The sequence below is a fragment of the Calidris pugnax genome, unplaced genomic scaffold (genome assembly GCF_001431845.1).
Source record: "Calidris pugnax isolate Ruff unplaced genomic scaffold, ASM143184v1 scaffold76, whole genome shotgun sequence".
In the NCBI taxonomy this organism is placed as follows: Eukaryota; Metazoa; Chordata; class Aves; order Charadriiformes; family Scolopacidae; genus Calidris; species Calidris pugnax.
Genome location: NW_015090827.1, coordinates 1,827,126 through 1,851,631, shown reverse-complemented (window position 1 = coordinate 1,851,631; position 24,506 = coordinate 1,827,126). Strand labels below are relative to the sequence as shown.

The window sequence follows — 24,506 nt, the reverse complement described above, 5'->3', positions numbered from 1 at the left end:
CTGTCTTTGGAGAGACAGGACCACAGAAAGCATTCATGACAGAAAGTAGTCAGATTTGCTGTCTCCTCCAGGAGTCCAAGATCATGCCTGTGTTTCCAAAGTAATTAAAAACTGTGGAGGGACTTCCAGCCCAGGCCCTGCCAATGTGCCTCAGGTGAAGCTGGAAGGTCTCGCTGTCCAGTCCCAGTTCATCCCCATGTCCATTTTCTCCTGGTTACACCCACCAGGAGACAGTGACAATTGGTGGCAATTAGAGAGGCAAAGTGCCATTGTATTTGACACTCGGCTGGACTCCGGAGATGTTGTTCAGTCGCTGGGTGTGCCTCAAACTGTTGGGTGACCTCGGGTAAGCCATTTGGGACTCAGACTTATGATAAGTTTATGACAATTTAACAAGCTATTGTGTCTCAGTTGAGCAGCAGTGACTGTCCTTGCGTGCACTCTTACCCAGGGCAAACACAGGCTGATGTGACCCAAAAGTGGAGTTTTAGGAGCAAATTGAGCCCGTGCAGCCAACTCTGCTACCATGAGATTGCATTCATGAGAAGGCAACTAATATCTGGTTTAAAATAGGGGAGGGGCATCAGCTCTTACCTTGGTATGGCATCAGGGGAAGGGCAGGGCATGTGCATTCAGCCTTGGGAGCTCGAAGGACTTTCTGGATCCATCAAATGTACATTTTTTACTTCTCCTTGAACCAGATTCCTAAGGTCACCTTTACAGCAGGAGGCCTGTTGTATGAATTTCCCATTTTTAACACAAATGGTAAAGCTTCTGGTCTGTAAATGTGTCTGTTTTATACTGAGTGGTTCCAGGGAACTTTCCAATATGGCTTTTTTAGCCACCCATCACCTAACTTTTCAAACAGCTCTGTGGTAATCAGCTGTATGTAAAGGCTAATTTTTTTGCAATCAGGTCATGTAGGGTTCAGATGGACCTTAAGCAAGGTCAGACAACAGAGAACATTTTATAATAGCTTTATTTAAAAGCATTCATGACAGAAAGTAGTCAGATTTGCCGTCTCCTCCAAGAGTCCAAGATCATGCCTATGTTTCCAAAGTAATTAAAAACTGTGGAGTTAAAGAAAATTAGCCCAAAGTTTGTAAATAAAACCTTTTTCTCTGTGAGTTATGCATAACTTGGTAAACTAAGTAATTTTCCTCAGCCTGTTAATGAAGCACTCCTCCCAGCCATCACACGAAGATGAATTGGCCAATTTTAATCATATTGTATAGAAAAAAAATGCATGGGTGCATTCTGCAAAGGCGGGTCGCAAGGTGGAACAGAATTACTGTACCAGCTGCACAGAAGCCAGAGCTCCTAGACTTATGATAAGTTTATGACAATTTAACAAGCTATTGTGTCTCAGTTGAGCAGCAGTGACTGTCCTTGCGTGCACTCTTACCCAGGGCAAACACAGGCTGATGTGACCCAAAAGTGGAGTTTTAGGAGCAAATTGAGCCCGTGCAGCCAACTCTGCTACCATGAGATTGCATTCATGAGAAGGCAACTAATATCTGGTTTAAAATAGGGGAGGTTTTTCTGGTTTGCTTTTATTTTTTGTTTTTTTCTGGATTGTTTTTAACCTTCACCAGTTCTCCAGTGGCAGTCACTCTGCAGGAATGCACCACACACACACGCTTCCTACTGTTAGGGCAATGGTTTAGTCCAGTTTTCTCTCTCTTTTGGTGAACAGACGAAATAACACGTGCATATTTGCCTGTGTGGGTTAAGGATGACGTAGGACCTACTTGAGAGCACTGAAGGATGAAGTCAAAAAAGAAATGATGGGGCAGAAGAGAGGTATTTGTTACCACAAAGAGGACCCTGCCTCTCTGGGGCTGCAAGGTTTTGTCTCAGAGAAAGAGAAAGACAGACCCCAGCCAGTACTGGGCTGTGAGAATAAACCATTCCTTGCAGAAGAGGCTGTACATCAATTTTACTACATAGATTTAATTTCGTGTTTGTGAGTCTGCTGAATTGATGAGCATTGGATCTAGAGAAATTCTCCTTTGCAGAGCAGCTGGTTTGTGCTCAGAAGCAGAGTACACACAGCTTGTTCTTAGGTGCTGAGTAACGACAGCTATGTGTTGCTTCTTGTAATTATGATCACATTTTACCGTGGCAGTAAATATTGGGGTTAAAAGGAATGTGCAAGGAGAGGGATCTGGAGGGGTGATGGACAGGCTGCCACCCAACTCCTCCAACAAGGGCTTCACACCAGAGGGTTCCGGGTCTCTGAAATGATTTCTCTTCTAATGCAGTAGCTGCTAGCTCGCAATTAAATTCCTGTCTATAGAAGATGAGTCCAGCTGGCTCTGCTTCCACTCCCTTGAGAAACTCTGCGAGGTTCTAGGTTCCCACAGCCAGGCTTCCATGGCTTCAAAGGCATAATTTTGCACATGCCCACTGGGCATGCGTTTGTCAAAGTACACATACAAAATTTCGCTGCAGAAGATTTGTGCCCCAGGGAAACTTCCACTCTGAGGTGAAATGACTTCTTTCCAAACGCCGTAGTTGGACTATGTAAGCACACACCCTTTAACATAATAATAGTGACTTCCAAAGGCAAAGGCATAGCCTCTGATTTACAGCAAGCATACCCACCGCAGATTACCTCTTAAGATATCTGAAGGCGAAGTATTATATCAAGAGCTATTTACACTCTAGATTCGGCCTCATTACAAATCATCCTTGTACATTGTGCTGGAGGAACAATAAAACAACCTTCTATTACACCTTACCAAGTGGCGGAGAGATCAAAATGCTCTCATTTCTTACTGCTCCTCATTCAGACAACCATGGTGCTCAAGTCTAACCTCCTAAACAAGCCACACCTTTTTGAGACAATGCAAGTTCTCTTTTTTTTTCCCCCCCTTTTTTTTTTTCTTTTTTCCCAACACACTTAAGTTTTTATAAGGGAGGAGTACCCAATTACAAGGGATGCTCCTTCACGGAAAGAAGCCCCATGAGGTTTTTTCATCAGGTGAGACACCCAAACAGCCTGCCCAGTGGCTCTCCTCTCTGACACCTCTTCTGAGATTGTCTATTCCCATCAGCTCGCTCCGTTTGACAGTGTCATTTTTGACACTTGCAAGAAAAGTCACCAGAGGTGCCCTTGAGAAATATTTGACAGTGTACCTTGTCCCACTACACAAGAACTAGAGTTTGTGTTGCTTTCCTACTGTCCCAAAGTGGTGTGTTTAGACTGACTAGTTGTCTAGACTCATGCTTTGGTCAATGGAAGAAGACAGACTATACAATTTTTCAGAGATACCAGACTTTGATTTCTTTGTCACCGTATGATGACGTGTTGCTGGAAGTGAGCATCTACCTCCCAAACTATAAAGGAGGCACAGACAAGTGAGTTTTCTTAGATGTCCAACCCTTAGGCAGCCAAATCTAAGGAGGTGGATGAAACAAGATGCTCAGGAAGCAGCTATGAAGGGAAAGTAAAGATGTGTAAAAAAATCCAGCTGTGACTGGATGCTTGGCAGCCTACGGATTTCCCTCTATACCTAGTTTATGAAGGATCAGAACAGCTTCCCACCAGAGCAATTTTGCTTTTCAGTTACAGCCAACTGGTTTTCATCTCACCTGACAGCTTCAGCAGAAAGGCAGGCTGGAAACCAGCAAAATAGGTAGAGCCCATCTACCATTTGAGGAAGACAATAAAGTCCATTCTCCTTGATTGTTTTTGGGAGAAGGCGGGGATGTGACCTCAGGCACCTAATTAGGGCTTAGCTCTCTAAGCCAGCTTTGAGGATGAGGCCTGAGCACCAACGTATGGAGACTGGAGGGACTTGGTTCTCACAGGAGACCGCTCTGGAGCTCATCTCCCACTTTGGTCACTAGGTTTTCTTTTTTTTTTGCTTTTGATTTACTTTTTATTTCTCTGATACCTCACCTTTTTTTTCAATTCATTTTTAAAGATAGCTGGTAACTTGAAGCAGCACTGAGGGAGGAGACAGAGCCATCTAAGAACCACAAGGAAATCACATCTAAATTAAGAGAACAGAAGTTAAAGCCAGTTTTTATTTGTCTATCAAAGAATCATCTCTGGAATTAGGCAAATATCGCTCTCACAGTTAGGAAGATATTAACCGCTAAAGCTTTTAGCTGCTTCCTCTGTCAAACAACACCCCACGTCCAACAGCCACGCTGACAGGGATCCACTTATGTCGTAGACTTTCTTCTACAAAGAAACACATGGGTCAGTACGACCCACCTCTTCATTACAACCGTGGAAATGCAAGTTGTGTTCTTTTTATTTTTTTTTTTAACAGCGGAATAACATCCCTGTGATACCTTGGCTGTCAAAAAACCACAATTATAGTCATTGTTTATGCATTAGGGAAACCTCATCCTAAATCTGGCACCGTATGGGGGTGAAAAGAGCAGCTGCTGACATTTCGGGATAATCATTATGATCTAGCTGCAGATATGACTCAGCAGGAGGAGCCTGACAACAAGAAAGGCGGGGTGAAAAAAAGGCAAAACAGCACGGGCCGGTTTTGAATGTCACTTGAAGACACCAGCCCAAGTGCATGTCCAAGGGGAGAGACTTTCAACACACAGGGAGGGGGACAGCCCCTGACCAGCTGTGGACAGGACTCCAGACCAACACAACCCAAAGGGTTGTTTATGTTTGTGTGTGTTGTAATCCATGGGGTGGGGGGGAAATAATTAATAACTGCCCGGGAAGAGTTTTTGGAATATTGGGGTTTTTTTGTCTTCATTTTTTTTTCTTTTTGTGAAAAATGAGACTGTGCCAAGGAAGACAATCCCTGTTTTCAGCCCCTCTCTGAAGCACGAGCTCATCTCTTTTCAGGGAGTTTGGAGTTCAACAGATTCCTTCTGCTCAGAAAGTAACAGAAATATTTGGCTTCTTCCACATAGCCCCCCGGGTATTGCTCAGCATCCCTTCTGCACCACCACCTTCCCCACTCTCAGTCTGCCCATTCCCTTCCCAAGATCTTGCCCTTGATCACCTTCTGAATGTTTCACTCTCTGGACCTTTTTTGGCCCCTCTGTTCTTGGAGCGTTGATTTCCCAAGGCAGGGATGCTCTTTTTTTGCCTACATCTGAAACACACATATATGCTTTCAGTGTCCTGTCGTATATAGAATCAATTGATTAATAAATTGAGGCCCCAGTTGATCTGTAGGTACATGCTAAGTTTTTCAGAATGCTGCAGGGATTTTAGATGCCTGTCACAAATCTCTTCCTGTCCCATTTTGAAAGTAAGTCTCTGCCGTTTTGGCAATTTTCTGTAGATTCTTCCACAGCTCAAATATTCTGTTTGCTTCTAATATTATATAAATTCTCAGATACACTTTGGGAGCTCAACTCCCCAAATTCCTGTCATGCCAATTGGAAAATACACTGTTTATCAGCTGATAAATATATTTCAATAATTTTCCTGCCTACTTTTGGCTGTGTAGGAGGGAAATGAAGCTAAAGAGTCTATGACCTGTGCTCTTATAGTAGACAACTGAATATTTATGTGTTTATAATGGATCCATGTTGGAGGTTCAGCAGTGCTATCTGTCCCTATTATTACTGTTGTGTTATCATCATTATTATTTCGCACTGTGGTAGAGATCTCCTCAAAGATCAAAGTCCCTTTGTATTAGAGTCTGTGAAGAAAACGAGAGGCCCTGCTCCCCTGCTAATCACCTCTGCTCGTGCTTCAGCCTCACAAGCATTTTACTTATGGGGTATCCTCTGAATGTACAGTGTTGGACATTAGGGATGGAAAATACACGTCAGCTGAGCTCAATCTGTCTTACTGTTCACCCAGCTTTTTGGACAATATGGCTACGGCTACATTTTTGTGGATGCACACCTGTTTTTCATAATTTGACTTGTTTACATAGAGTCATAGAATCATAGAATGGTTTGGGTTGGAAGGGACATTAAGGATCATCCAGTTCCAACCCCCTGCCCTGGGCAGGGACACCTCCCACCAGACCAGGTTGCTCCAAGCCCCCTCCAACCTGGCCTTGAGCCCGTCCAGGGATGGGGTACTCTATTGATGGCTCTACTGATGGCTCTTTAATGACTTGTCCATTTTGTCTGACGTATTCTCACACAGCATTGAGATTTCACCTCTGCAGAGTCTCGGTTTTATGTGACTTGAGCAACATCAGTGATTTTTTGGAGAGAGCTCTCTGCAGTTCAGAGCAATTGATTGGTGCTGGAAGTTCAGAGCTGTATGGATACAGAGAGTTTTCACCCTGTGTGGTGCATGGCAATGAGCTGGTGCTTCTCTGCTCTTCCGGAGAACCTGCTCTCCTGCGATGCTAGCCCGTTTTGGTGCATAAATACATCAAATATAATTTTATCCTGCAGAGGAGCAATATGTGATTCTAATTTAACATGGACCCTCTAGATAATTCCATTTGAAACCCAATATTCTTCCTTCACAGTAAGATGACATCCATTGTGCAATCAAAGCCCATTGCTTACTGGGTAAGCTATTTGGATAAAGATGCGGCATATTTTGGAGAACTGTTAACTCAGGGCAGAAGCACATTTATGACTGAGGTGTCAAGAGTAACTGCTGAGCTGCGCTGTCTGTTCAAGACTTTTATTGCCTCATATTTTTCTTGATCTCTGGTGTTATAAAGAATGGGAAAAACTACAATGCAACGTTTATAAAACCCCACGTATTTATAACATGGGCGAGATCTTGCATTGTGGCTTGGTAATGGTTGTCAGGGCAGTGAGACTGATGTGAGTAACACATAAGATTTTTGCTCACCTTCCATAATGCTGAGAAAACCCTTGCAATATCTCAACGGACCCTTCATTCTCAGTGTGCTCCAGTGGGAGAGCTGTGCTCATGGCAGCCACACTTAGAGGAGACAGCTGTTTTCCCAGCTGCGATGTTGCAACCATCATTCTGATGCCAAAGCAGAAAAAGTTGTTTTTTTAAAACAACAATGGTAGCAAAAACTGTCCTTCTAACAAATGTATGGTATTATTCCTCAATTGGTTTTTAAGACATGATGTTTCCCTTCCTACTTAACAGTGTACAGAAGGAAACAATAAAACTTGCCTCACACATCTGAAGGGTAGTTTCTGGGCTGTGCCCTCATGCTGGTCTGGAGGAAAATAAGGAGCAGGAGGCTCAGCCAAGAGCATGTGTGGAAACTGGCACCATGAAAATACCCCAAATTCCTGCTCCCATCACCGCTGCTTTTCGCATGCCCATTTCTAGGCAATGTGACAATGTGTTTGCTTACTGGTTATATCACCACTGGAGACAGACTGTCCTCTGGGGCTCCTCCAATAGGAGGATGATTTGTTGGTTTAGCAATCATTAACTCATCCCTATTTTTTGGGTTTTTTTAACGCAAATTAAAGTCGGCAGTGGAGCAGGCTCCTGCTGCGCAGTGGCAGCTCCTTGGCAGCTCCTTCGATGCTCTCTGGTTAGGTCCCCTGTGCCAACCAACACATGGACTTCAGCAATTGTTTGGAGAGCTTCAGCTGGCTTCTCATCAGACCCATCTTCCCAGAGCCGTGCTGGCAGGTAACCCAGAGACCTCTCCGAAAACAGCCAGGGTTTTCGCTCAAACCACTAATGCATATATTAGCTGAGTTACTTACAACTGGAAGTGAGCTGCTGGGCACCGCGTGTGCCTTTATCTGATCATCTAGTGAAACGAGAATTTGTGGTTACCGAGCAGTTAGGACTGGAGAATTTAGGTACATGCCAATAGTTTCAGTTTAGGATGAGGTCAGTGGTCTCGGCTGATTCCCGAGGCATCGATGGGAAGGTATCTGGGACATCCAAAAGGCTGCTGACAACATCAATCAAAAGCCATTACGTGACACGTTATTTGCGTGGGGATCTGCTGTATTAAGATGCCGTGTGGTTGGAATCAGATAGTTTTAATTGTTATCATATGTAATTGACAGCCACATAATTGTGTCCGACTGATCTTTAACAGTGTTTGTTTTTCAGACTCCTTTCCCGAGGCCCGGGCTCTTTGTGGATTTACTTCAGTGGTCTCTTTAATATTGAAAGAAAAACCTTAAGTTTTCAGAGGCCGGACATCACAGTGATCCTACATCCAAACAATGGAGTGTCTGATGTTAAACCAACATTGTAATCTGACCTTCCCCAAAATTTCAGAGCTCGTTATAAAATGGTATTTAGCTGTAGAAGCAGCTCTGGAACCTTTTGTTCTGACCATGCAAAAGCAAATAGACAGATTCTGCTTTTAGTCACATTGTTTTTGAGTGGATTTACTCTCTGGTTTTGCTAATGTAACTGGCTCAGCCAGTTTCCGGGAGGTATGATACGCTACAAAGTGGAAGAGGGGGGAGGATGCTAACGGTTATTAATTACTGTTGTTTGACAGAAGCAGAAAGTATCTGAAGATACATTGTGGCTCTAATTATTTTAAAAATAACACCGAGACACACTTTAGTGCCACCACGTAGTTCAAAGCATGTGTAGTGTCAGTATTTTCATATTAGTATATTAATATTTGCTAAACTAAAGTGACTTCCATTTCTTCACTGTCTTTTACCTCAGGTTTGTGTCTCACAAATAAGGGCTGTTCTCTCCAGCAACTTGCAGGGTTGCAAGACAAGTTGCATTGCAGACTTCATTACACTTTTTAAGTGTTTGATAAACTTTTTCTTTCATAATATCCCTTAAGGTAAGATTAAACAGTGATAATCCACCTCCTTAGAAGGCGGTTCTTAATAAGCAATTGTCTTAACAAGACATACCACAGGCAGATGAGGAAATGTTTGCTCAGGTAAATTTGCATACATTCATACTCACAGAATGTGATCAATTTGTCTGCTCGTATGTCTTTACACCATCTCCAGCTATTCTTCTCTTAAACAAAAATCTCTGGCTTTGGCTAAAGAATGTCTTCCTCTTGGCCTTAAGAGATCATCAAATGTATCTGGTGTGTCTCTGGAAAGTTTTTTTCCAACAGATAAGCATCATTATTATTAAAAAGGCAGCGTACTTTCAGTCTGTCTGGCTTAAGTCTCGAGCCCATGGTTCTCCTGCAGGATGGAAGAGTAATTTCTTACTTCATATTTCCCATCTTCTTTCTGATAAACTAAACAGATGAAACTCTTTGAATTTTTAAGTATTTATTTATTTATTTTTAACTGCAAGGAATTCCTCTTTGAAAGATTTTGTGGCTCTTTCCTGTACCATTCCCCATTTCTGTTTGACTGCCTGGTCTTCATCATCATTTCCCATCTTGCCAAAGCGGCGTTATGCACAGATTGTATTTAGGGATATGTTTTCGTGATCATTGGTGAAATTGCTAAAGAATATTAGGCCCTGTACAGAACCCAAGGGAACACTGGGAACACTTATTCAGTCTGAAATCCCAGCTGATGCCTAGTTTTTGAGATCTGTCGGCCAGTTTTTAATCCATTTGATATGTGCTTTATTTCTATTGCACAATGCTAAAATCATAATAGTATGTCACTTTCTGTGACTTTCTGTATTAATTTAACCTTTCCTTCCTCCCTGTTCCTCCTGTGCCACTGCAGTAGCCGAGTGCCTTCCCCATAGAATGAACACCATTAAAGAAGTCCCACTGAAGACATTTCACACTATACCTAGCACTTTCCCTACATCAGGATTTCACAGCAAAGAGTTTATTTGTCTGTTGTGCACATTTTGTTACCGGCTGAATACCTGCTTGACTAAGCTGGTATCAATAGAGGGGCTGCTGGTATAAACGCTTAACGGCATACATTAATTGTGAGTTACCTTCCAGTCTTCGCTTTGATTTGAGCCAAATATTATAGTATACATCCAGGAAGCGTAAAAAGAAAAGCCATTAATGACACACACACAAACAAAGACAATATTACATTTGAAATTGTGGCTCCGAATTTCAAAGCGTGATGGGTTTAGAGTCTGGTGCTAAAAGCTTACCCATTGTCAGTGCTAAAACCAGCATCTGTACTATTGAAATCAGGAACCTGTGTTGTTGGTATTCTTGAAGTTACATAATTGAATGAGACGTGCGTAACCAATTTAACTATAATGCAATGACAGGGAAATTAGCTTCTACAAGCTTTGACTATTCAGTATGTTTAATGTACCTAGAGCCCCAAAATACATGTATTTATTACCAAACCCTGTGGATAAACAGAAGTAAATCGGCCCTGAGAAAACCTGCTGATAACAGTATTCTGTAGCTGGCTTTCAAATAAGTTGTTTGAGTGCAACTGCTGTAGAGTATCATGCCTGATCTGGAAGACATGGAATGCAAGACTAAGTTAGCAATGCTGAAAAACATGGTCCTGTAGCTATTTTATATTAACTCTAACAGTTTTTATAACATAAATATACCTAAATGTGTCCAGTTCTGGGCTTCCCAGTTCAAGAAGGACAGGGAACTGCTGGAGAGGGGACAGCAGAGGCTACAAAGATGATGGGGGGCCTGGAGCATCTCTCTGATGAGGAAAGGCTGAGGGACTTGGGTCTGTTTAGTCTGGAGAAGTGAAGACTGAGGGGGGATCTGATCAACACCTATAAATACTGAAAGGGTGGGTGTCAGGAGGATGGGGCCAGGCTTTTTCCAGTGGCGCCCAGGGACAGGACAAGAGGGAACGGGCACAAACTGGAACATAAGAAGTTCCACCTAAACATAAGGAGGAACTTCTTTGCTGTGAGGGTGGCAGAGCCCTGGCAGAGGCTGCCCAGAGAGGTGGTGGAGTCTCCTTCTCTGGAGACATTCAAACCCCCCTGGACATCTTCCTGTGGGACCTGCTCTGGGTGACCCTGCTCTGGCAGGGGGTTGGACTGGATGATCTCCAGAGGTCCCTTCCAGCCCTCTGTGACTCTGTAAATGCAGCACAACTGATATGTAATTAGTATAAGAGTGTTAGGTAAGTGTGAAAGGAGCTGAGGGGAGTTAAATGTTCCCAAGGCAAAGGTCCGTGTATCTTTGTGACCTTGCTGAAGCTATTGCAGCTTTTCTGACCTCCACGTTGTGCAGAGAAAGGGAGGAATTGTCATCACATCTCTGAGTGCAAGACTTCATTTGCATCACATATGATTTGCTGGGCAAGGGGAGGGGGATTGTTTTGGTTTGGGGTTTTTCTTACCTGTGTGTCCCTGGCAGTTCCTCTCTCGTTACTCACCTGAAGACGACACTTAGCTACGTGATTTTGTCAAAAAATAACGAGGTAAATAAGGACAAAGCCTATGAAAAACGGTGGTTTAGCCTAGAAGGAATTTCAGCTGTGGATGAAAGTCTTCCTTCTGTCCAGTGGTAAATTCCTTTTTGACTGCAGCCACCTCAAAAGCAGACATCAGGCAGATCAAAGGACTCCTGAACTCTGAAGGGTATCGATGCTCCTGTTTTGAACACAAGTAGGGATATTGTTGCAGTAACTTGGGATATGGACTACAAATCAGATGATGTCTCCATCATTTTCTTTCAGGTCACTAGTATGAAAGGGGATTTGTAAAAAGGGAAATGTTTCCACCTCCCTCAAATAGTAGTAAAAAAAAAATCCAGCAAAATAAGCAAGTGGTTGGCTAAATTCAGCATTCACATACATGTGCCGTTTCCCATTTGTAATCAATGAGAAACTTCTGTATGCACCCCAGGGCAAAATCTGGCTCATCATATGTAACACTTTAACGTTAATTTAGGATGATTAATGATCAAGTCAGTAGCTGTCTAATATTTGTGACTTCTATTCTACCACTGCTTAACTTTATATTATTTTTAAATTTACAGCTACCGTGGAAAATGACCAGAAATCTACAATCTGAGAAAACCCATCCATCATCTTCAGGCAGTCTTCCAATCTGTTAACTTTAGCTGCTACTAATAAGTGTCTCAGTCCAGGAAAAGCAATTATTACGATGTTTCACAGAATAGCTTCCAGATAGCATATGATGCAAACTGCTTTTGGCAACATTTCTTCTACGGAGGCAGTCTTTTCTTTTTTTTTTTTTCCTTCAGTGAGCAACTTTACCAAAGCCAACGTGATAAAAACAGAGGTAGAGGGGCAGAGCTGTGGGAAATGAGGACTGACCGTAGCTGCTGTGCCCGTTTACACCTTCTGGTCACAGATTTCTATGCTTTGTAAAACCTTTCTTAGGCATTTTATCAGTGTGCAGACTCCTTGAGTAAGAATGAGAGATATTACATGTGATGGAGATGTGGTCACTGATGTGCTACATCACACAGGGCCAAATCAGGCACCCTGTTTTGACTGCAGGTTGGCTTCCAGAAAGCAATAGTTCATCTACTATTTAACGTACATAATATGATACCAAACAAGCCCAAAGTCAATGCATAGAATCATAGAATTGCCCAAAACGTTATTTGGTAACTCAGGTGGACATCCTGCAGATGTAGACAGGTTGGTGGAAGAACTTAACTGAGCTCCAAAAACAAAGAGCTTCTCCTTAGAGAAGGGGAAAACCAAATGAGGATAGTGTCAAAGGAGCAGTGTATGGTTTATCTGGGACTACCTCCACCGTCACCGGTAATGAGGGATCTCTGGTGAGGGATTGAGGAGGAAAAATTGACAACAAACACAAATTGGCAAAACTCTGCTTTAGGACCTTAGAGCCAACGCGTTTAGGATCAGTCAGATTATCACATGGTGGCACCTGGCCAAGCCTCTCCGACTAGTTTTTATTGAAAGTTCCTCGCTACTAGCTCCTAGCTGTTCTTCAGGGAACATCTGTAAGCAGATGTTAGCTCACAAGTAACTTTGGAATCAATTCAGTCTGCCCCTGCCAGGCTCCTCGATCTTGATGGCTGTTGTTAGCAGATGATATTCAGCGTGCGTCCAGACACCCATCCACCTCATCAGCCTGAATGACTTGTCTTTTCAATTCCACTTTCATAGCGTATTATAGATCGTCTTGGCGTGTTTGGATTTCTGATTGCAGACTTGCTTTCTGAACCTTGAAGAATCTGACACTAAGAGGGAAGCACGCTCTGGATTTCTTCGGAAAATTTCAGATTAATGTGCTAGATCTTGTTGCATAATATGTAATCCAAGCCCAGACACCCACTACTTTGCAAGCAAAATTTTGGTCTTGAATCCCATTGTTGTTTGCTAGAAGAAATGAGCTCAATGGGACCATGGTATGGTAATAATCTTTGTTTGGCATTTGGTTCTTGATTAAGGAGATACATATACTGGAAAGTTAGAAACTATAATTTGCCCAGCTTAAATGAAGCTGTTTGGTGTATCAAGGTACTTGCTTTAAATCCTCCAAGCTGTTTTGTCCAGCAGATGTGCACACACACAGACACATGTATTCTTAAAATATGTGTACACATTCATCCTATTATATATGCATTCCTTACATATATTATTTTCATATAATTTGTACATCATTATTCCTTATAAATATGTAATATCCCTTCTTATATATTCATCCATATACACACACACACATTCCTCCTCAGTATGTCCTCTTGCCTTTAATTGTTGAAGACTGATGGATGCCAGCAAACAATCTGGGTTTGCTGTCTAACATGAGGGTAAGATACATTGCTGGAAGGTCAGCAGGTGGAGTTTGGGGGTTCCTGGCCCCCTGGACACCCTAAAAATAAGTGCTTGGAAAGGTTGATCTTGCCATCAGGCTATAGGGAGGTCTATGTAGCACTTACAGGAACTCCAACAGTCAGACAATTTCAAGCCTAGAAATTATCATATCCTAGTGAACTGAAAAAGCGCTACTTCTTAATGTGTATTATAGCAGAACATTCTTTTAATTAAATATGTAAATTAAATGTGCATGAGCAACAAATTTCAAGTTCAAAGTCATGCTTTGCCATTGGTTTAGCACCAGAAATCATCACCGTTTTTCTAGAGACATCCGTTTGCAGTGAGAGTGACTCTGGTTTTTCTGCTATCACCCTCTTATGTTATGTTACAGCAATATGCTCAGCCTGCAAAGTAAAGACCATTAAAAAGCATTTCTTTTTATTTTTTTAATTTCTTTTTTTTAGAAGACACACTTGTTGCCTAAATCTTTTCAGACCTATCACACCGTTTATATGCACAACAGGTCTGTGACAGTTCTATATCTTTTCCAAAAACAAAAAGTCAGAGGGAAAAAAATAAGAGTTCTTATGTCCAAGGGTGTGAAAATTACTCTGGTCTAGATGCCACCAAAGCATGAGTGTAACAGTACATATTTAAAAAGAAATAAATTACTAGATGTAGAATACAATGTTCCAGACATACCAGATGTATTCAAATTCATACAAGCCTTTTATCTGAGTAATTTACCTTCTTGAGAGGTGTGAGAAAATGGGTGACATTTTTTTCAGGTTTGCACTTTGCAACTTATTGAGGTTCCCAAATTTTCCTACATTGCTCCTTTGTGCTCACTGGGTTTGTCAGAAGAGATGTGTGAATGAAAAACCGATCTGAATTCCCCATTGCTTTTGGGGCTTGATTCAAAGAGGATTGGTGACCATAGAAGGAACTCACCCAAGGCTTCCAGGACTTCTAGTCGCATCATTAATGAAGATCTTTTGAACGCTTTGGTCTTCTCCTTCCATATGAAGAGAAATAATGATTCTGCCTTTGAAAAAGGATTTGAAATTGCCAGAGATGTACATATTAATCACTGTTATACCTGCTTACAAGCAGTCAGAAATGAAATAGCATTTAACAGAAGGACTGCGTTTTATTATATTTACAACAATGGAACTGGAATATAACCTTTTTATTTAAAAATCAAGGCGCAGATTAAGTTTTGATTGCAGTATTTTGTACTGAAAATAAGAATAATGGAAGCAATTAAGTATTCACAGTCCTGCTCTCACACAAACACCTTCCATGGTGAGCCTGTTTATGCAACTGAGTGTGCCATACAATTGTTTTTATTACCTTCTTATAAAACAGCCTGTATAAAACACTTTTTTTTGATTGTTTCTTTGTGTATTGTTGAGCGTGTTTGCATTCTAAAGGGTTTTGCCTCATTAAAGCAATTACCGTAAACTTGCTGTAGTTTGTTACTTCTTTTTTTTCTCCTCCTTTTCCTTCTCTGAACGCTAGAAATATCCATAAAGAGCTCCTGCCCAGCCGGGATGTTTGTGTGTCTCCCAAGGCTAGCAGTGGGGAGCTTCATTCCAAGGACAAAAAGAATATCTGCAGAGATTTTCTTTATATCTGGAGCATCAAACCAGCAGTGAGCCTGAATGTGGAGGGGACACACATGTGATTGAACTTCTTCTGCTCTGGCATCCCTTGCTCTTCCTCTTCTTGACCCAAGTACTAGAAGAGTAGAGACTTCCAAGTACATGTGAGAGGAGGAAATAAAGGAAAGACCTATGGGTCTGTTATGGGGTGAGGTTTTGATTGAGTCTCACATGGGTTTTGTGGTCTTTGAGGGCACAGAGCCATTCTTCATCTCTGCCCATGACAGTCCTTACCCTCTGCCCACATCTAGGATTCACTTAGTCAGATGGAAGGCACTTCCAGTTTCTCCCTGTAACACCTCAGCTGGTGAGGTGTAACGTATGTATAACCTGCCAAGGATTTCAGCAATGGGTTTCCTACTGGTGGGTGGGGATGAGGAGAGACTTCTCTCTAGGGTTGCACCTGGGTGTGTATAGCTACAGGTTGACTGAAAGCATGTTGGAAAAAAACCAAAAGGCAGAGGCTGGGCTGTGGAAAGGCTGATGAAGCAGCCTCCAATGTTTTTCCTTGAATCAATTTACGGAAAGATTCTTAGAAAAGCAAAGGCTTCCAGGTGGAGGAACCTACTGAAGATCTACAGGTGAAGGTGACAGGGAACATAGGCAGCTGGGAGCTTTCTGAAATAATGTCCTTAAATGCTGATTTGTCAGTCCCAGAACTTTCAATAGGAAGATGTTCATGTGTTCAGTGAATTTATGGTTGAAATAAGAGACCTTTGTTTACTGCCTCAGGGCAGCCAGAAGTTCCTGGGTAGGACATTCAGATCCAAAACAGCCAACCACACAGAGCTATAGCCTCTTTAAGTTGACCCGGGCACATGGAATTCAGCTTCCTACAGCCTGGGTGTATTCTGGGCTGCTGACAGCTTCAAAACAGGAATTCCTCCTGTTGGAAATGCTCCAGTTTGCATAGATGATGAGACAGTCATTAGGCAAGAGAGTGAAAGAACCTGAGCTGGCAGCCCAGGAATGAGATCACTGTGCTGGGAGGAGCAGATGGAGGTCCAGGTCTCTTCCCAGACTGACATGACATTACTTGTACAAAGAGAAACAGCTTCAGCCAGGGAAATGGGCAAAAGGACCCTACCCTCCTCCAGCATACCCTCCAGCATACCCAGCTGATCTTGGATTACAGGAAATTTTACTCTTATTTCTATATACAAATGGTTTTTACCCGCCTCTCCAACAGCTCCAGTGAGAGTCTTCATCCCTGGTTTCATCCCTGGCTCCAAGCAGGTCCCATTTGAAAGTCCTTGGTAGCATCCTGAAGTAGAACAGCAGCAGGGACCTTCTTGAAACTGTGAGATCTTTCACTCTGCAGGGAAACCATTTTTCCTACCCAGCTCTAATAAGGAACAAGTAGTTGAAAAATTGAAAAAAAAAAAGATTTTAAGGCCAGGAAAGTAACTGTAGCACTCAATAAAGGGGCCCTTTATTTTCAGGAGTACGCTGAAGTAACGAACATGAGTCTCTTGATATCTATAGAAATGCTAAACAGAGCCACAGGGAGGAGAATTAGTCAGGGAGAAAGCCCTGTGGTGCCCTCCGGGGCAGCCCCGGGTGAGGAAAGCCATGGTTGTTACTGCTGTCAAACAACACGCCGTGCCACGGCCACCGAGGTTCCTCCCTCCAGACTGCAAACACGGAGAGCTGGAGGTGCCAGGGCTTATTTGTCACCATCCCAGAGCCTTTTCAGTCCCTCGCTTCTGCATAAAAGAGTTTTCAAGGCTCAGTGGTGCAAGCTCTCACCTGGCTGGCCCCGCTGACCACCAGGGTGCTGTGGTGGAGCACAGCCACATAGAAACCTGGTGGGCTGCCTCAGGAAACTAGCAGAGAGCCTCCTGAGCTAGAATGTAGGAAAACAAACTTAATCCTGCTTTCCTGCTTCATGCAAGCTCCCATTTAAGTGGAATTTTACCCTATTACATGCTGCAGTGTCACTGCGAACAGTGGGCTAACGCTGCTTGCAAACCCGACAGATCTTCCAGTGGTGACTGCAAAGGGTTACTCCAGAAATCTCTAATCTCTCTTCTTTCCTGGTGAGCTGTTGGCTCTAATCCCTGGGAGGTGCCCAACACCTACCTTTTAGCATCTGACTCCAAATCCGTGTCCTTTAATAAATAAACCCAAACCATAAACCCATGCATGATCCTTTTGCCCTATGATCACGTAACTTCCCAGAGAAAGGGATTCCCTCCAAATGCCCACACCAGTTCTGAGTTTGCCTCGACATTGTTTTTGTTGCAGTTGCATCACTTCGACGCAAGACTGTTCAAAACATCTGTGCTGTTATCAGAGCTGCTGTGATTTACATGTCAGCAACCACACGTCTGTCCTATGGCTTTAGAAGTGCTCACATCAGCATCACCTCCTCCTTATCTCCACACCACCGCCACTGCTCCGCTGTCTCCGGCTGTAGGGAGGTGGTTTGTATTTATTTGTTGGTTGTCTCAATGATTTTGGAAGCTGCCAGCGACTTTCCTAATTCAATAATGCTGCTACTACGGCATTAATCATTCATCATATCCTGAAAGCAAAAGTGGAGCGATTTAAGAACAAAAGGATTTAAAGAAAAATAAACACATGACCCGCTGCGGCTGCTTTGGGGAAAGTAGCAATATATGCATGGCAAAGGCAGTAATGAATAGCATCTGCTTTATCTGTGGAAGAGCAAACAGTTGTAGACATTGATCATTTCTCAAAAAGAGTGGTGTTGACCAAAAACATGGAGGAAAGCCATCCAGAAGCTATTTTGTGCAAATGAAGTGCAGATTTGTGTATATGAGTCGATACCCCATTTGTTGTTTCCTTTCATTAAAACCACAACATTAGCACTGGAAAATGATTATAATGGTTGCAGTCAAAGCCACTGTAATGCTCAATTCACAGAGAACTCACTGAGGGCAGGGGAGGGAAAAAAAAATATCCTTCAGATCTCAAAAAAGCGTGTTTTCAAGTAGTGAAGCTCTAGTGGAATAGGCTCAGGTATCTTATCTTCTCATACTCCCCCGAGCCTATTGTGCAAGTCATTCATTGCGTCCTTGGGGCCACGCAATGTGATTTCTCCAAGCACCATACTACCACCTCGGGCTCCTTGCTCTATTGAGGCCAAATCCTCGCTCCTCCTCTCAAGAGGAGCTCCAAATCCCCACTGCTCCTCCCAAGAGGACCTCTGGTGGGCCAAAGTAATTCATGGTGTCTCTTGGCTGGGTTATTTTAACCCCCTGGCTCCTAGAGGCAGAGCTCTGCAACCCCCTCAGCAGCCACACGTGCCTGGAGGCTGCCCAGCATTTTGTTCCCTGTCCATGCACAAGTAAACAAGTGTCCAGGAGTTGTGCAAATTAATACCCAGGGGATTGGCTTTGCTTTAGGTCCTCACACGCCTCCATGTGCGGAGAAAGATTTCTGTTCAGGGATTAGTATCTGAAATCATTATTATGCAGTGCTGGTGAGGGGATTGCTCTGGTGAGATGCTCACAGGAGGAGGGTTGCAGGGTCATGTCCAACGACAGTGACCTTCAGCCTTGGAGAAGATGACTGAGGAGCTCTTCTTTTTTCCTCTGTATAACATTGTGGTGTTGTTAGCTTTCATTGCTGTGAGGCGACTCGTCCCAAGATCACTTAAGGTTTCTGTGCTAGGCCCAAGTTTTTGTCTCAGCAAAACCAGGAGCAGAACGTCTCCCCTGGCCTCAGTGGCAAGAGACAGGAGCCCAGGCTCCACTCTGCCAACTGCTGGCCAGTGAAATCCTCCTCAGGTTGCCCTTCCAAGCCAACCCTTTCCCTGGAGGTACTCAGGCACAGATTCTCTTAAAACCAAGGAAACCTTCTACCCAGGCCAACAAAGTCCTTGTTGTCATACAATCATAGAATATGTTGGGTTGGAGGGGACTAGTCCAACCCCCCTGCAGTGAGCAGGGACATCTTTTACTAGATTATGTTGCTCAGAGCCCCATCCAGCCTGACCTTGAATGTCTCTGGGGATGGGACATCCACAGCTTCTCTAGGAAACCAGTTCCAGTGCCTCACCACCCTCACAGGAAAGAATTTCTTCCTAATAGCTCATCTCAGTCTCCCCTCTTTCAGTTTAAAACCACTACCCCTTGTCCTATGACTCCCCTCCCTGATCAAGAGTCCCTCCCCATCTCTCCTGGAGCCCCTTTAGGGACTGGAAAGGTCTCCCTGGAGCCTTTTCTTCTCCAGGCTGAACCCCCTCAACTCTCTCACCCTGTCCTCATAGCAGAGGGGCTCCAGCCTCTGATCGTCTTCATGGTCTCCCCTGGACCTGCTCCAACAGGTCCATGTCCTGAGCAGCAACTGCAATGCAGTATTCACTCACCCAGGAGGATCCTTTCAGTCACACAGACCTCGATGATACCTTTCAAAGCAGCGATGTAAAAAGCCTGCCAACCCACTTTGTGGCTCAGGTTGCCCACTTCTTCCCTCGCAAGATGGCTAGAAAGGGGGGAGGGCAAGTGAGACTTCTTGGCGTGGCTTCTGGACCTGAGTGAAGTTTGGGGAACGGCTGGTCCCAGGGGCTGGCTCCCCTCTTGCCTCCTGTGAAGCTGGAGCATAGCTGGGGTTTGGCACACTAACCTTCTACCTCTGCCTCGCTGGGAGAGGCCACTGAAAATATACAATCCCCAGACGGGAGCGATTTAGTGAAATTAAAAGCAGACAGGGGGCATTGGAACAAGGAGGTGTCAAATGTTCCCCCTGCCCCACCAAGATTTTGATGTGGCTGCTGTGTATACCTGTCTGTCTCCTCTTCGCCGCTGCCTGAGTTTGAAAGTTAAAATGCACAGGAGGAGCAGAATTAGAGCAAAGACACCCCCCCCCTCCCCTCACAGACACACACATGCGCTTTTAATTGTGTGTTATTACCAGTTAATTTCAGCTTGTCCGAAGGCAGGAAGAAAACATCCTACAGTGGGGCTTGGGCCTCCAGAGGTATTGTAAAACATAACATCCAAAGGCCTTCCTTGACTCCCTTGCTTCCTCCAGCCCACAAAGAATGTATTAATTCACATTGTTTGATTTTTCCAGATGCCGTTGCTTTCCCACTGCAGCCCTTCTATTTGATTTTATTTTTTTTGGTTAGAAAATAGGCTCCAACGCGTGAGTGAAGGGCAACGGTGCTGCCTTTTAGCCCCGAATGAGCAAGAGGAAAATTGGGAAGTCAAAAAAGCTTTTTACAGGGCCAAGCAGCTGAGGGTCTCAAACAGAATAAAAACGTTTTATTTGGATATATCAGAAGCTTGAAGGGAATCAGAGCACTGCTTGGGCTCACAGGAATTCAAGGGGAGCAAAGGAAGATTTCCATGAGGCTTTGGAAAGTTACCTATTCCCTGCCTCCTCTTTCGTGGTGTGATGGGACAGAATGTGAAACAAAGGTGTCACTGATGGAAGCTGGTAAATGAAAAGTAAATGAATACAGTATAAACCTACCTCTGCCAAGTGATAGAATAACATTTGCATTTCCTCGTTGATGATGGGAATAGGAAAAATGCTAGGAGATAGAAGACATAATATTTAAAGCATTAGGAATATGCTCAGACTACCAGTATTTAAAAACACAGGGATAATTTGGGATTCAGAGACCAGCGTGAATCTTATCTGCACCCATTAAATTCATCAAATGGCAAGTAAAAATAAAACAGTGACGGGAATATGTGAACAGATCAGGTTTGTCATATATTTTGAGAGATGGTACCCCCCCTAATCCCTCTGACTCTTCGCCCATGCCTGCAGTGGTGTGGGCAGAGACATCCGTCCTTACCGTGAGCCTCTAACCAAATACACACATGAAGCCAAGGCAAAAAAACCCCAAATCATCATGCAAGTTAAGCCGAATATTTCCATCAATCAAAACCGGCTAGGGAGCAAAGTACTCTTTATACCTAGTGAATAAACAATTACTCACATAGGGATTAAATGGCTAGCTTTTGTCAAAGGAAAAGGTTTACCGTTGAGATGCTCCATTTACCAGGATCAGTGTCATTATTTATTATATACTGCTATTACTATATTACTATTACTACTGAACTTACTGTACAAGTGGGCAGTGTGATGAAAAATAAACAGAAGACATAGCGGGTTTTTTCACTGTGTGAAAAAGAGCATTTTGGGGAGGTTTGTGTAATTACAAACACACTAATGAGTAATAAAACGACAGCTGCAAGTCGACGTTGATAAAGTATTTCTATATACATATTGAAAGGAAAAAGAAATCCCTTTTTCTTTAAAAAAGCCCTCGATTTAAACACTGATTTAGAGGAGGATCCTAGCTGGCTGTTTATTGAGGATGTTCTATGTGAAGTTGTGGATTAAAAGCCCGGATGGATTTAATGGGGTGGATAAGGAGCACGACAGCAGAACGTCACCAGGTAAATCACTGCTACCATTTCCCCCAGCACGTCATAGGTGGGACTGGGTGTTCTGTCTGCAGAAGTAAGAGAGGGGGCTTGGAAATGAACTTGGAAATGACTCTGACTTATTGGTGCAGAAATGGGAAAGCTTTGGGATTTGTTTCTCTTTGAAAGGGAGAGAAAAAAGCAAGGGAGATGATAAAAGTAAGAGAAAAAAAAATAATCATCGGCGTACCCTCTGGTACACAGCAAAAAGTGGCCACTTGATGGAAATGAAAGGCAGCTAATTCCACAGCACGAGTAGGAGGCAAGTCTCCTGCTCTCTGGGGGCTCACACGGGCTCTGGGCCACTTTGCCAGAGGATACCACTCAGGCCAGGAATCCAACCAAATCCAAAGAAGCATTGAGCTTTCCTTTGGACAATAAGAATATCTGAAATTACAATACTTAATGCCAAGGAAAATAGCATTAGAGAAAAATATAGGAACTCGTACCTCAAATCAGTCACTCCCTGTCTTAGGGGTTATTCTGCCGTCGTCATGAGGCCACGGTCAGGGCAGGTTTGGGACAAGAGCACCAGGTTATTGTGAACTCCATCAGACACAGGACAGCGAGCAGATGGATCAGGAGCCTGTTCCAGAAAAGCAATTCCCATATTATTATCCCTCCTGAGCTATAAATATACATTTTTGTAATGTATATTGCCATCTGAGAACAATTGAGTGGCAGTTTTAACAGCCCTGGCTTTCCTCCTGTATTTTGTAATTAATTTTTACTAAAGGGTAAATCAGTAGGATTTTCCAAACTGAAGTTTGTGCGTGATTTCTATCTGGAGAACTGCTGACAAATACATATGTACTTTTTAATTACTCTCCTCATTTTAAAATCAAATCGGGTCATTAAATGATGGAAAAGGGTTCAGGAAAGACAGGCACTGCTTTAATCCCTCTGCTGCTCTTCTCTGAACTTTGCACAACTCACGGGATCCAGGCAGATAGGACGCTCAGTATCTTTCCTTTTCTTCAAATACTCTGTATTTAAAATACTACTCCAGTGGTTTCTGACAACTGCTTAGGGCAATTTTGCTTAGCCTAGCGGAATGTCCTGGAAACTACTGGCAATGATTTAGCTCCCAAAATTGGAACACATTTAGCAGAGACAGAAAGCCTATGAACAAATAATGGACAAATGCCAGAGTAAATAAATGCGGTTCATGAGCTGTGGTCAGAAATGTCTCCCTTTCAGTATGCAGTGCAAATCTTTTGCCAACATTTACCATAAAGTTATTACACAAAGCAGTTTTTCCTCTCAGTAAGACAAACTCAATGAAAGACTGCTTCTAGTCTAGCAGCCTGCCATTAAGGCTGCGATAGCCTGTCATGCCAGCAGAAAAACCTGTGAGCAGGGGGCTCGCTTCAAGCTGCGCTTTTCATTTTGTTGGTGGGGCTTCTGTGCAAAAGGGGAAGAAATCAAAGGGAGGGAGAAAGAGAGAGGCTCCTCACCGTTTGAGATTTCTTCAGGGGAGACCCTGAAGAACCACAGGGCGAGTTGAGGTCTCTCTATCCCCCAACCCCAACTCTGCACAAGTTCCTTCTAAAGCTGTTATTATGGAGAGGGGCATCACGGGCATCACCACCCAGGGACTCTGTTATTATGGAGAGGGGCATCACGGGCATTGCCACCTGGGACCCGACAGCACCACCTTCCTCTGCCAGGGCCTCTTCGGAGGCTCCAAGAGATGAAAGAGCAGATGCAAGGGGGTGGCACGTTATTGTTGCCGTTTTTTCTGAACCCAGCTCCTTCACCACATTTTGCAGGATGATTTCCAGCTTTGCGTTGTGAAAGTTCCCCATATAGTTTTGGTTTTTTTCGGTGCTCCATTCTGCTCGCTGGTGGTGGGTCCGAGTGGGTGAGACTTCTCTGGTCCCCAGTAGCCTTTTGCCATCTTTGGAGGAGGCGGCTGATGTCATCTTCACAAATTCTGCAGAAGAAACCAAGGAATTTGCAGAGCCTCTCTGTGCCGTTAGGAATCCTGGCTCCAAAGCTAAACAGCCAGAGGTAGCTGGTTTTGGCTGTTCTCCCACCAAAAAAGGCCCTTTCCAGCTACCAACCTCCCCTGCAAGAACAGAGGGAAAAGAAGTTTGGAGGAAGGGCTCTGCCGTTCTCGGGCAGTTTGGGGTTGAACCAGCACCAGGGTCAGATGGACGAGAGAACCAAAATAGTAGTTTTCTGTGTGCTGATGGCTGGAAATGCAGAAATGGAGATTAAATTATCCTCCCTGTGCTGCCGGTGGGCGTTACGGCTCAGAAGGTATCAGCCCAGGCAGGGTGGTGCAGGATCAGCCCCATCCCTTGGCATGTGAATGAGAGACCATCGGGGGGAAAAAGTGAAATCTGAATTACTGTTTGGAGCCTTGCCCCCCCTCTCCTCCCACACACACAGATATATAACCACTCAGTGTCCCCCCAACAGTTAGTGAAGGCAAGGAGAGGAATCCTAATAGAAATGGTTAATGGGAGTCTCGTCATTTACAACTTTCTGAAATCCTCAATAAACGTTGTTCTAGCAGTTTCCTGGATTTTCACCGCTGACAGGGTCCAGGCAAACAATGCTGAATGATTTCGGTAATGCCATCCAGAAGCTGAACTGAAGCTGCAGGGTCAGAAACCATCCTCCTTTTAAAATTTGCAATATTTCTGTATATAAAACCCTCCAGAGCCTGCTCAAAGCCTTCTCTAACAAGGACTGAACGAATTTGCTTTACTCTAACCCCATTCCTTTAATAAAGATGCATCATTCCGTGCCGTGCCCGGCAGATGTAATAATGGCAATGTCTGGCGAGCTTCTGCAAGGAGCCCTGCAATAAAAGCACCTTCCCCTCCCGCCAAGTTAAAAGAGAGCAGGCTGACATGTATTGGAAATGCACGGGCAATATAATGATAGCAAATTGCTT

At 43.7% G+C, this 24,506-nt stretch overlaps 1 long non-coding RNA gene across 1 annotated transcript in view; it reads left to right on the top strand.

The window, feature by feature from the left end:
* LOC106886986 overlaps positions 1-14,988 on the top strand; it is a 32,213-nt gene extending 17,225 nt beyond the window's left edge. Inside the window, exon 2 of the long non-coding RNA XR_001411772.1 lies at positions 11,748-14,988. This is a non-coding gene — a long non-coding RNA (uncharacterized LOC106886986). The remainder of the gene's footprint in view (positions 1-11,747) is intronic.
* Positions 14,989-24,506: the final 9,518 nt, after the last annotated feature.